This window comes from Oncorhynchus keta, chromosome 7 (assembly GCF_023373465.1).
Source record: "Oncorhynchus keta strain PuntledgeMale-10-30-2019 chromosome 7, Oket_V2, whole genome shotgun sequence".
Classification (NCBI taxonomy): domain Eukaryota; kingdom Metazoa; phylum Chordata; class Actinopteri; order Salmoniformes; family Salmonidae; genus Oncorhynchus; species Oncorhynchus keta.
This window is the reverse complement of record NC_068427.1, coordinates 13,994,127-14,008,175: the sequence shown is the minus strand read 5'-3', so window position 1 is coordinate 14,008,175 and position 14,049 is coordinate 13,994,127. Positions and strand designations below refer to the sequence as shown.

The 14,049-nt window shown below is 44.2% G+C and overlaps 1 protein-coding gene and 1 non-coding gene across 9 annotated transcripts in view; both read right to left on the bottom strand.

Moving 5' to 3' along the window:
- Window positions 1–14,049, bottom strand: part of rapgef4a (Rap guanine nucleotide exchange factor 4a) — a 52,356-nt gene that overhangs the window by 28,331 nt on the left and 9,976 nt on the right. The window contains exons 1-2 of one of the 8 annotated variants that reach the window (XM_052522010.1): window positions 8,373–8,537; window positions 8,083–8,242 (exon numbers count right to left, since the gene is read on the bottom strand). The exons of 4 other annotated variants lie outside the window; for them this stretch is intronic. The gene's annotated coding sequence lies outside the window, so the exon portion shown is untranslated. 3 more of the 8 variants (XM_052522011.1, XM_052522013.1, XM_052522012.1) reach the window with 3 other exon arrangements.
- LOC118386549 (U7 small nuclear RNA) lies at window positions 4,446–4,500 on the bottom strand. Its single transcript, XR_004826254.1, has one exon. It is a non-coding gene; the product is annotated as a U7 small nuclear RNA (small nuclear RNA).

Sequence of the window (14,049 nt, the reverse complement as noted above, 5' to 3'; positions counted from 1 at the left end):
AAGGTACTGTATGTTGGTCTATTGTACTCCAAACAATGTGTATGCAGGTTGCTTAATATTCGAACCGCAGACAGACCCAAGAGAAGAAGAGGCGGGGGGGGACAAACCTGGTAGCTAGCTAGGGACAATGGTAGACAGTGTCCTTGGCACCCGCCTGTAGAGCACTTTTCCTGTAGTTCTGTTAACGACGGCAAGGACAGGTGTTCGGCAGGCATCAGTGAAAGACACTGGGTGCTAGCTAGTTAGCTAGCTAACTAGTACTCCAGTACACAGAAGGTGGGATAAGTAGCTAGCTAGCTAGCTAACGATAGCAAGAAATCAATAGTGTTCTTTGCCCCCGCCTGTCGGCCACTGCTTTCCCGGAGTTATGTTGACGATGGTGGGGGGGCATCAGGAAAACCCCAAATTGCGGGCCGCAGTCCCACACTATTGTCAAGAAACGCACAGTGGTACGCACACCACAGTCCTTGTCCATTGCCAGTCAACGATGCTCTTTTAAGAGCCACCTAATAATTTAAAATAAGCACACAACGTGCGGGCCAGTGTGTGTGTATCGGGAGAGGGGGGTGTCAAAACTATACATGAAAGAAAATGGTCAAAATGTCTCCTCGCAGAGGCGAACCCAAGACCTGAAGACATTAACGCTTACGCTACAAACCCTGCCATGAACGCATTATCTTGACACTATTTAAATGGACATTCTGGTGATGACACGAAGCGTTTGATGTTGTTCATTCACTCAGTACTAATTGAATGTTTTCTTGCTTGGTTAAAACTTATGTATCAGGACGCTAGCGTCCCACCTCGACAACTTCTGGTGAAATTACAGAGCGCCAAATTCAAATTAAATTACTATTATTTAACTTACATGAAATTCCAAGTGCAATACATCAAAATAAAGCTTAACCTGTGTCAGATTTCACAAATGCTTTATCTGAGGACAGCGCTCAGCAGACAAAACATTACATACAGTTACCAGCCAAGTAGACTAGTCACGAAAGTCAGAAATAGCAATACAATTAATCACTTACCTTTGATGATCTTCGTATGGTTGCCCTCAGAAGACTCCCAGTTACACCATAAATGTTTGTTTTGTTCGATAAAGTCCCTCTTTATATACAAAAACCTAAATTTTGTTGCTGCGTTTTGTTCAGTAATCCAATGGCTCAAATGCGGTCACGAGGCAGACGAAAATTCCAAATAGTATCCGTAAAGTTCGTAGAAACATGTCAAACGATGTTTATAATCAATTCTCAGGTTGTTTTTAGCCTAAGTAATCGCTAATATTTCAACCGGACAATAGCGTCGTCATTATAAAAGAAAAACAACGAAAGGCGCACTCTCGGGATTGCGCACCAAACAGGTTGGGGACTTTCCACTGGCCTCTCAAAGAAACTGCTCATTCGCTCTCATTTTTCAGAATAAAGGCCTGAAACAATGTCTAAAGACTGTTCACAGCGAGTGGAAGCCATAGGGAACGCAATCTGGGTCATAACCATTTATATGGTGGATAGACTTTCAATAGAAAAACACCCATTTCAAAATGGATTTTCCTCAGGTTTTCGCCTGCCATTTCAGATCTGTTATACTCACAGACATTATTTGAACAGTTTTGGAAACTTTAGAGGGTTTCCTATCCAAATCTACCAATTACATGCATATCCTAGCTTCTGGGCCTGAGTAGCAGGCAGTTTACTTTGGGAACGCTTTTCATCCAAAACTCTGAATGCTGCCCCCTATCCTAAAAAAGTTGATGTGTTGAAAACAGTCACATAGCTAACCAAGTAAGCAAGAATGGCTTTTTCTTTTGATTGCGCAAAGGTAACGCAAGCAAGAAATTATGTTTGTGTTGTTTAACCTGGGTGCACCCGCACCCCCTTGGCTATTTTTACTTGGATGGCGACTTCAGGTTTTCAGGAATACATTGAAAGTCAACTTGACACTGTGTCAATCAGTCAGCGCAAATCTGGATTATAATAACCAGAAGACAATTGCACTGACAGAGGAGTGAGAGTACTGAATAAATGCATAAAGTAAGGGCTGTAATGTTGGCTCGCTACATTGCTAGGCAAGCCAGATTGACTAGTGTATGGAGTAACGTTAGCGTTAGATGAGCAATGCCCATTGCTTCTATTATACATTAGCAGCATGGCAGTTTCCCAAAGTATGGTGTTGACTAACTTTACTTACTAGCTAGCTAGCTGTGCTTTGTGGAAGAAAGTTTATTTAACTGACTTGCCTAGTTAAATAAAGGTTAAATAAATAATTTTTATTTTATTTTTAAGATTAAGTTGTGCTGGTGCATTGCGATCTGTCCATACGGCTAATGTTACAGCCTTGTTGGCTTGTAGCTAGCTAGCTAACGTTACTGGCTAGCAGCCAAGGATGTTTGCTATCTTATTTGTTTGTGCTCTGATTACACACAACTGCCAAGGCCAACAGTTTACACAGGTGACTTCAGCCATGTGAAAACCTTCCAAAGCAAAATATAGCTAGCTTCCTTTGCTTGTGCCTTGCCTCTCATCCGACTGGTGTTAACTAGCTACTAGCACTGTTGCTGTGCAACCCAATTGTTTTGGTCCGGTTTTAGAACTCTGAGATTTGGCTGAAAAGATGTTAGCATTGTCAGAAATGCTACAAAAGGGTAGCACATCTCTAGTTCTTAATGGACAGAAATGAGCACATGAGAGTGACAAATTAAAAATGTAATCAAACCTGTTGCCCCTACAAACTTATTGATTCCGAAAGGTGGCAAGTCTAATGGTCACTTTATAGACGCTATAGTCTTGTTCTTAACCACCTAGATATCGAGCTAGGTATGGCAAGAAATTGCTTCTTTTTTTTTTACTAATGCTAATGACCCTGTTAAAAATTCGGTATGTGGCTCTCAGTAACGCCCGGGCAGCTCATGTCGAGAGGAGGGGAGTGTGTTATGTACCTCCAATCAAATTGATTTGCAAATGATCATCATCATTGGTGTCATATTGGCTTAGATACAGTATGATAGTAGGGAGATTTTGAATTTCACATTGAGCTTCAACCAATGCATATACTATTGTGGGAGCATTAGCATTCCTGGAATGGATCACTGTTAAATCAATACCCTATAACAGCATGTAGGAAAGGGCTTTCAACAACAGGTCAATGGACACTAGCATAATACAATGGGCTAAGCGCCTAAATGAACGGTGGGGCTCCGTAGAAGCTGGTTAAGGAGCATTTAGCAACATATTAATGCTGCCTGCCATCCTTTGTATTTTTGGTCACTACAGACCAAATGAAAGCCAAACCGACAGAGTCATTTGTCACCAGATGTCAGTTTGCTCCCAGAGGTCCAATTCTAAATTCAATTCTACCCAGAGCTAATCACTTCAAGACCCCCTCAGATGCAAACAGCTTTTCCCCCCAATTAAGAAGCCTTTTGAAAATGTCTCAATGACTTCCGATTTTAAAGCATTTCCCTTACTGTAATCCAAAACTCTATGCTCTGATACAAAAATGGTATCATAAACCATGAGACTTACATTGTATGTCAGCATGTATTCAATCTTAGAACTGACCTAATCATCACATTTGTCTGAAAAAGCATATAACAGCATGTTTTTTCTATCAATTATTCAATGTAAATAGAAAAAAAAGCCTCCAGGATCAGTTACTGTAAACATGCCCATCTTTCTTTGTTGAAAATGAAAGGGCTTGGGCTTGAGAGGAGCACTTAAACTGAGCAACAAATAAGCATTCAGTACACATGAGATGCCTTCAACACTTAAATGACCCTACTGGACCAATAAGTCTCTCCCCAGAGGTACTGGCTGATGGAGAAAGTGCGGGGTGTTGGAGGGTGGGTGAGGGTGTTATTTTAGATGGGGATTAGTGCCCACATTTAAAAAATACTATAGTGTATACTATGGTAGGTATGTCTCAAAAACATTACAGTGAATACTGAATAATTTACTGTAATATACTTTAGTATACTGTAGTATTTACAGTTTACTCTAGTATAAATACTGTAGTAAAAAACACAGTATATACTATCTTAATTAGTGCAGTGTTTTTGCGGACTGTATTATACTGTAGTATTTACTATAGTGTTCTTGCCAACTGTAGTGCGGTATACTTATAAGGCACGAGGGCGTGTGGCATATGGTCAATATACCATAGCTAAGAGCTGTTCTTATGCGCGACAGATGCAGCCCTGAGCCATGGTATATTGGCCATATACCCCAAACCAGAGAAGTACCTTATTGCTATTATAAACTGGTTACCAACTTTATTAGAGCAGTAAAAATAAATATGTTTGTATTACCCTTGATATACCATGGCTTTCAGCCAACCAGCATTCTGGGCTTGAACCACCCAATTTACAATGTAGTATTCACTGTAGTGTTTTTGGGGACATTACTGTAGTATTTATTCAAGTGTTTTTTGTCTTTGACATAGAAGTGGGGGGCTTTCTCTGTGAGGAAACCTACTGGAGAAATACCAAAAGAGCAAATGTTCCATAACCATAAGCTTCTGCTATTTTCTATAACCATAGGGAACACAATATAATGGGAATTGATGGGAAATTATGTAAATATATCACTAGCCACTTTAAACAATGCTACCTTATATAATGTTACTTACCCTACATTATTCATCTCATGTGCATACGTATATACTGTACTCTATATCATCGACTGCATCCTTATGTAATACATGTATCACTAGCCACTTTAACTATGCCACTTTGTTTACTTTGTCTACATACTCATCTCATATGTATATACTGTACTCGATACCATCTACTGTATGCTGCCCTGTACCATCACTCATTCATATATCCTTATGTACATATATCCTTATGTACATATTATTTATCCCCTTACACTGTGTATAAGACAGTAGTTTTGGAATTGTTAGTTAGATTAGTTGTTGGTTATCACTGCATTGTCGGAACTAGAAGCACAAGCATTTCGCTACACTCGCATTAACATCTGCTAACCATGTGTATGTGACAAATAACATTTGATTTGATTTGATTTATATGGTCTATACTCCGCACGTAGGTTTCTCACTTACGTGTGGCACAAATTGGGATATGGAGGAGGGGAATGGGCAGGGTGAACTACATCCAAATTAAATACTGTAGTATTTACTATCGTTAAGAAAAGTGTTGTTGCGGACTGTAGTGTATTTACAAAATACTACACATGATTGAGGGATACTACAGTGTGTAGTATAGTATCCTACAGTATATTACAGTTTACTACAGAATTCTACAGTAAGAACTGTAGTATTCTAAAGTAAACTGTAGTATTTTGTTATGTGGGAGGCGTGTCAGAAAACACTACAACTTACACAAAGCGACACTCTTCCCCTGTGACCTACTGCACTTGCTTCTATAGGAAGCTTTTAGCAATGCTGATGAGGAACAATCAAATATATGATCAATGATTTATTTTGCCAGGTTAGCCTTAAAATATGCTCTCCTGACAAAAGGAATATAGATACAACATCAAATATAATGTACGGTATATTTGATTGTTCTTCATCTGTGAAAACAGTGGGTAGAAAGTGTATTCATCAGCTCACTAAAGGCATCTGCATGCTTCCCCTCCCAAACAGTTCGTTACAGTTTCAGCATATACTGTACACTGACAACATTTTGATTGTTTTAGTCTTGGGCAAGGTTTTTTTTCAGCTGTTCGTGCACACACACATTGTTTTCGAGGCAGGCCGAATTTCGGTAGCCGAAGTCTACACCCCTACATTGGTCATTGGTCAACAGTAGTGATTCTTCAATAAAGTGTTTGTTGTCATTCAGCGACTCATTTTTCATGCACATTTTTTCACTTGAGAAATACTGAATCTAAATACTTAGGTGTACACTTTTGCGGCTAAAAAGTAATGATAACTTTCCTGAGTTATCTTTGATTGGTTCTGACTATTGTGAGGAAGTGGCTACCGTGGATAAACAAATCTATTGTCTCTGTTTTTGTTCTCATTTTTCAAGCGAATGTCTTTTAAGGGAGTCTGCGAGCACGCTCTATCTGTTGCCCTAGCCGAGTTTGGCTAGGCGCCAGCCGAACCAAAGCGTATGGAAGGAAGCCTTTAGACACTCTATCTCAGCTCATCTTACAGTAACACAGTAGGAGCTGTGGACCAACTGAAAAATAGACTGTTCCCGACAATGCAATTGACTCTCGCCCATTTCCCTATTTTCTTGTCACTCTAACCCCTTCATTTTATTAGATAGGCCAAATTCCATCAACAGAGATCCATCTCTGTAATTACAAAGAGCTCTTCACAACTGCAATATCCATTAGAATGATCTCTCAAATTAGCCTCCATTATTTCAACTCACAGAGGATTACATGGACAGTATCAATTCATTTTTCACATACCAACTACTGCAGAATGATCAGGGTTGGAAAGACACTATGATCAGCTCTGTCTGTTGCGGGTAATGGTTTCACATAATGGTTGGTCCATTTAAACGAGACCAGTCCAGTTCAAAACAACTGAACTACTGGTAAAATTGTGCACCTTTCAACATTACATCATGCCGGTCAAAACCGCAAGCCTCATTCACAGCAGATAGATAAACCACATTATTCATATGAAAGTATGTGCCACTACACAACAAGCCAACCATCAAAGATTTGATGCAACAGGACATGACAGGCCAACAGAGCTTCATTGACGGCCTGGCTGACACACCTACCACAGCATCAAAGGAAGTGTCCTAATCACCGTGTCAGATTACCTAGCCAGCCCTACTGTATCACTTCACTGAAAGAGGCTTTCTGCTGTACATTAGGAGCACTACCGTATTTAGGAAACGAGGCCATGCCCCAAACTATTTAATTAAACTCCATATTGCTTTCCGTCTCCGCTGTTCATTCAGATAATCCTGTAGTCGAACTATAGAAGGGTCAGTCACTGATGTCTAATCCAGAATCCAGTTTAACCTCCGACAAAGCAGTCAACAGGTTTAGCGGTCACCATTCAAAGTAAATGCAGTCTTTGGGGGCAATCCCTGTCCAGAAATCCTTAAAGACCGTTTTACGACAAGGCAACAGCCAAAACCAAGGTTTAATAGTCAAAATGCTCTTTGCCTGATTTAACTCAGAAAAACTCATCTTAGGCTTCCTCCAAATAATGAAACCGTTTTGTGATCCCATCAGATCAGTAGGCTTAGGAGGTTATGATTAGAAACATTGTTCGAGTGGATTTACTTTGAGTTAATGAAAGGAATTAAAGGCATACACAGGAAACAACACAGCTGTTCTCTGAATAGGAGGACATGATCGAACCACATCAAGTAGTTATTAACCTGGGATTTGAGTCCGGGAGAAGGGAACACAAATTACTGTGGAGGAGTGAATCCAACCCACAAACCCAGATTACAGAAAAAAAATGACTACCGTATCATATTGTGCAAAAACTATTCTACGCAATTAAATAGTGACATGTCAAGTATAAACACAGACCCAAAAAGCCCCATATCTATGTGATGATACACTCATAAGAGGAGTGAAACTATAACTCTGTGACTCGTCATAACCATCACTTAACCCTCCATACAAACAAAGGCTTTATCAATGGAGTCTGCAATGACAGATGTGTCCATTCTCATGTGCTTTCCCTCTGGGGGGAGAAGTGAGAGGTCTGGGCAACTACTATCTGATCTGCCACATCCATTCTGACAAACTGATGCGCACTGTTGTTCACAAACACACACACGTGATCCACTTCACCTCTCCAACCCTTATGGCTTGTCTATGTTCATTTTTCTATAAATACATGCGTTAAAATACTATAATGCTTCAAAAATGACTATGCATTTGTTCAAATTATACAGAATAATTTCTAAATGAACGCTATGGATCCAATAGTGGATCTTAAAATCAAAGTTCAGAAACACAAAAATATAACATGTCACATTACTAAATTCACAGGTCATGAGTACATTTGGCACTCTGCGCATCATTATGCATGGATGCACACTTGTATGTTGAATAATTCACGTCAGATTACATAACATGCATAATACAAACTGCTGCCTGCTCTCAATACGTTTTATAAACTAGTACATACCTTCTACTGACTGGCAGACTTCAGGCTGCTTGGAAAAGAATTCGGGGAAGCCCCTCCCAAGAGTTTCAGTTCAGTTCTTCAGCTTTAGGATCTCACCAAACAGAGACATTTCAAGTATCCAAAACATTATAGTTATGCACATTATCCTTGTGATACGTTTCTGTACAAATGATAAGACATAATTAAAATGTTGTCAAATGATGTATTACAATGTGTTAACCTATAGAAGATCATCCCATTTTTAATCCCCACATTAGCATTACACAGATGCATGATAAAGCAAGACTCACCTAAAAGTGTTCACACTGTCCCATGTGCAGACAACTGTTACTGTATAGTTATCTTAAAAAGACACGATTCCCTTCTTCCACAGTCCCAGTAATAGACTCCACCTTTCAAAGTCCCTGTGTCAGTAACTGGTCTAAACCCCCCCCCACATCCCCTGGTTGTTAGTGTGGGCCAGTCCTGGTGCTCCAGCCTCCATCCCTCTCTCACAGCAGAGCAGAGTGAGTTGAGCCCAGCCTCCCTTTGCCCAGCAGAGTGCCTCCCTCCCTCCCTGCTTCCCTGCCTGCCAGCTTACTTCCCCCACGCAGCAGTTGCTAGGCGATTACTCTACTCCTCCAATCATCATGCGCTCCTGAGTGGACGCTCGGTCCATCGCAGCGCCACACAGCTACAGTACACTACGCACATGCAGCGCAGACACAGTTCTACTGTAACTTGCTCACGTGGTCCCAAAAGGCAGGGACAACGGGAGCTTTACTCGATTATTTAACCGATTAAAGTTGTACTTACACAGAAAATACAGATGTGTACCCTAAGTGCCATCTAACCTTGAAATGTGAACACATAAGACTGGAACACTGATTCGGGAGAACACTCGTCATAGTACCTTTTCATGCAGTTATCCTTCAATTTGACACCTGCTCAACTTGAAGATTTCATTATTTCATATTGACATTGGAATTGTTGTTTTATATGCTGTGGTTCATCCACTTTGTATGCAACAACTGTACATCTCTCTTGTTGAGAGTGACGTCTAAATTCCAACGTACCAATGGTTAATGAAGGCATATTACATTTACAGCACCCAACTTGCCTTTTCGCACGCAGGGCATTCGTGAAATTGACGAATTATTCCAAATTGCATGTTCAAACCTACAGTTGAAACTAAACTGATCGGACAGTATGGTATTGTCCAGGCACACTGGGCCTGCAGCAGGGTATTAAGGGACATTACATCCAGAGCAAAGCAGAAAGCCAACCGCAGTAATAGCTTTTTGGACTCAGGAATCGCTCTTGTTCTCCTATTATCCAGGGGTGGCAGGGTGGCATACAAGGAGCATTATTTAAGGCCCTGAATCCTTTCTCCGCTATTTCGTGAGTTCTGACCCCGAAACATTCCGTACATTCAGTAACCCTGGTTCTATTACTTAGCCTCTCTGCATTACATCAAGGACAGTGTGCAGATGGAATCTTATCTTTGACCTTCCTACTGATTACAGCCACACAGGTATGCAGCTTTTATCTCTGTTCTGGCCTTGTAACCAACAGCCACACGGCATCCAATAAGTGTTTTTGACAATATTGTTAGGTAGTAACATATTTACAATCTGTCACGTCTGCTCCTGCTCCTCCCCTCCAGCGTACGACGTCGCCAGTATACTAACCACGGGTCCTGGGATTCATCATTACGCACACCTGGCACTCATCATTACGTGCACCTGTGAATCATCATGATTCACACCTGGACCCCATTACCTTCCTAAATTCCTGCCCTTTACATGTCACTCTCACATGTTCACTCACCAGGTTGGTATTGTTCTTGTTTATCGGCGTACAGCCTTATGTTAGTGTCGTGTTCTGGGTTTTGTTGTTTTATTAAAACGTTTCACCTGCTTCTGACTCACCTCCACATCATTACAGAATACCAACTCAAAATATGGAAGCAGCAGGACAACTGGACATCTCCCAGACGATCAATGAACAAGGTGACCTTCTTCGTCAACACCATGATCAGCTGGCTCAACTGGGGACGGCCATGGAAGATGTTCTCCGCAGTCTACAACGTCTCAACAGCGGAGGACATTCTAGAGCCAGTCTACCCGACGAGTCCGCACACCAGCCCATCCAGCAACCCGCTCAGGTCAGCGATGCCCGTCTATCCCTCTCGGAGAAATATGACGGGACACCATCCAAATGCCGTGGCTTCCTCCTTCAGTGCTCCCTCTATTTCACACGTCAGATGGGAGCCCCCACCACCGAGAGGACTAAGGTTGCCACGGTTATTTCTCTGCTGACTGGGCGGGCCTTGGAATGGGCCGTCTGGGAGAGAGGAGAGGAGGAGCTTGAGTCTTATGAGGGGTTCATGGCTCTGTTTAAATGTATTTTCAATCCTCCCACAGAGGGCAGAGAGGGAGGTAAGCGTCTGCTTCAGCTCCAGCAGAGGAATCAGACGGCTGCTGAGTATGTGCTTACCTTCCGGACAGTATCAGCTTCCAGTGGCTGGAATGAGCCGGCTCTGAGCACGTTATTTAGAAGAGGTCTGCGCGAGGAGGTCCAGACGGAACTGGCCTGCCGAGATGACAAACTCACTCATTGCTATGGCCATCCGTCTGGATAACCTCCTCTGGGCGCGTCGGCATCCCCATCGCTTCTCTCCCTCCTTCGGCGAGTGTTCGGGATCAGAGCCTGAACCCATGGCAGTAGGGGTCACACACCTTCCCGCGGCGGAATGACGCAGACGGATCCAGCTGAGGCTCTGTCTGTACTGTGCCCAGGGAGGGCCCATGCACCAGTGGGGTCTGTTACTTCAGAATCTGGGATCCAGTAGAGCAGAGGGACGGTCACGTGATGTTACATCCCCTGGACCACGAGTGAGTATTCCATCTACTGCTCTTCCTGTTAGACTCTTTTTAGTACCCATCACTCTGGCTGACTGTCCCTCATGCCCTGTGTCTACAGCTTTAGTGGATTCTGGCGCCGCGGGGAACTTTATGGATCAGACCCTTGCCTCCTCTCTCAATATTACTACCTACCTGTTCTCCTCTCCATTTACGGTTCAAGGTCTAGGAACCGGAACCATCGCACACATCACCCAACCACCCATCCTCACTGTGGAGCCCAATCACCAGGAAAACATCGCCTTCATCACCAGTGCACCAGTTTACAAGATCATCCTCGGCCTACCTTGGCTTCAGCGCCATAACCCTACCATCTCATGGTCGAGGATGAGAATCACCGACTGGTCACCTGAATTCCGGAAGACCTTCTTTCCTGTCCCCTGTCGTTCCACGTCGGTTGAGAGTCCTGTGGTTGCCCTCCACCCCAACATCCCGGAGGAATATCAGGATCTAAGGGAGGTATTCTCCAAGACCCGCGCTCCCTCCTCATCGCCCCCGGAGTGCCTACAATCTCATTTGCTTCTGGGAGGGGAATGAGTGGAAGGCGGTGTTCAAATCCAATCAAATCAAAGTTTATTTGTCGCATGCGCTGAATACAACAGGTGTAGTACAACAGGTGTAGCACCTTACAGTGAAATGCTTACTTACAGGCTCTAACCAATAGTGCAAAAAAGGTATTAGGTGAACAATAGGTAGGTAAAGAAATAACAGTAAAAAGACAGGCTATATACAGTAGCGAGGCTATAGAAGTAGCGAGGCTACATATAGACACCGGTTAGTCACGCTGATTGAGGTAGTATGTACATGTATATATGGTTAAAGTGACTATGCATATATGATAAACAGAGAGCAATAGCATAAAAAGAGGGGTTGGCGGGTGGTGGGACAAAATGCAGATAGCCCGGTTAGCCAATGCGCGGGAGCACTGGTTGGTGGGCCCAATTGAGGTAGTATGTACATGAATGTATAGTTAAAGTGACTATGCACGATGTCTGGTCAATATGAGTATTTGGTTATGCCCTTTGGCTTCCAGGCATTTGTCAACAAGGTGTTTGGGGACATGCTCGGACGTCAGGTGATTGTGTACATCGATGACATCCTGATCTTCTCGACCAACCTGGAGGATCACATCACTCACGTTCGTGCAGTCCTGGAACGCCTCTTGGCTAACCACCTGTTCATCAAGGCGGAGAAGTGCCAATTCCACCACAGGGCTGTCTCCTTCTTGGACTACCAAATCGGAGAGTGAGGATGGAGGACAAGAAGGTAGATGCGGTAAGGTCATGGCCAGTCCCAACCACCATCAAGAGATTACAACGTTTTTGGGGATTTGCCAAATTTTACCCCGCCGCTTCATCAGGAACTTAAGGGCCGTCACCATCCCTCTCACCTCCCTCCTCAACGGTGGGCCTCGTAGGTTGTTTTGGTCTCCAGTAGCCGACAAGGCCTTTCGTCTCCTCAAGGGGCGTTTCCCCCCCAAGCCCCCCCGCTAAAACACCCAGATTCCACGCTACCGTTTGTGGTTGAGGTAGACGCATCGAAGGTGGATGTGGGGGCAGTTTCGTCACAAAGACAGCGGGACACCCTGAAATTGTATCCTTGTGCTTTCTTGTCCAAAAAAATATCCATCGCAGAGAGAAATTACGACGTCGGCAATTGGGAGCTCTTGGCGGTGAAGTTGGCATTAGAGGAGTGGAGACACTGGCTGGAGGGTGTCAAGGAACCATTCATCATCCTCACCGACCATCGAAACCTTGAGTACACACGGACAGCGAGGAGACTGAATCCGCTCCAAGCCAGGTTCTTTTTTCTTTTTCACCAGGTTCAACTATCGCCCAGGTTCTAAGAACATCAAGGCCAATGCCCTGTCCCATATCTACGATTTGGGAGAGGCTCCTGTCCAGAGGGCACCCGTAATCCCATACTCCCGAGTCATGGGTCCAGGGGTTTGGGATGTAGATGTGGACATCCTCCAAGCTCTAGAGAGGGAGCCTGCACCCCGGAATTGTCCTCCCGCGCACATCTACGTTCCCACAGGGATAAGGGATCGGCTGCTGACCTGGGCACACACAGCTGTCGTTGCAGGGCATCCAGGTATTTCTCACACCATTCATTCCATCACTGAGAAATACTGGTGGCCCACCTCTGTGCAGGATGTTACATGGTATGTCAAGTCCTATTCTGTGTGTACTCAAACCAAGTCCCACCGGGAATGCTCCAGCAGGGAAGCTCCTGCCGCTTCCCGTACCTCAGCGACCTCGGTCCCATCTATCCATTGACATTGTTACTGATCTTCCCCCTTCTGATGGTTTGACCATTCATCATGGATAGATTATCCAAGACATGTCGATAAATCCCTCTTCCTGCCTTCCTGTCTTCCCACTGCTCTCCAGGTCGCTGAGGCACTCTTCCAACAGGTCTTCTGGTATTATGGCCTCCCGGAGGACATCGTCTCGGACTGTGGCTCCCAATTCATATCCCAAGAATAGAGGGCCTTCTTGGAGAAGCTCGGGGTCACGGTTAGCCTCACTTCCGGGTATTGGCCTCAGTCTAACGGACAGGTGGAGAGGATGAATCAGGAGCTGGGGGAGGTTCCTGAGGAGTCACTGTCAGGACCGGCAGGGTGAGTGTGCACGTTTTCTTCCTACCCCACTCCTCCACTGGGTTGACCCCCTTCCAGTGTGTTTTGGGTGTCCAGCCGGCTCTGGCCCCGTGGGCCCCGTGGACCCCGTGGACCCCGGACCAGACCGTGGCTCCTGCGATAGATGAGTGGTTCCGGCGGTCGGAGGAGGTGTGGGAAAATGTGCACGTGAGAACTCCAGCGAGAGCCGTCCATCGTCAGAAGGAGCAGTGAGACCCCTGTGTTCCATCCTGGGGGTGGCGTCTGGCTCTCTACCGGGAACCTCCCACTCTGCCTGCCCTGCAAGAAACTGAGCCCCCAGGTGGTCGCCCGCCTTTGAACACTGTCTCTCCACTAACCTGTAGCACAGATATACAGTGTGTAATAACAAAAAATAACAACGAAAATTGGGCAACAAATAAAATCCTGGGTATGAAAATCATT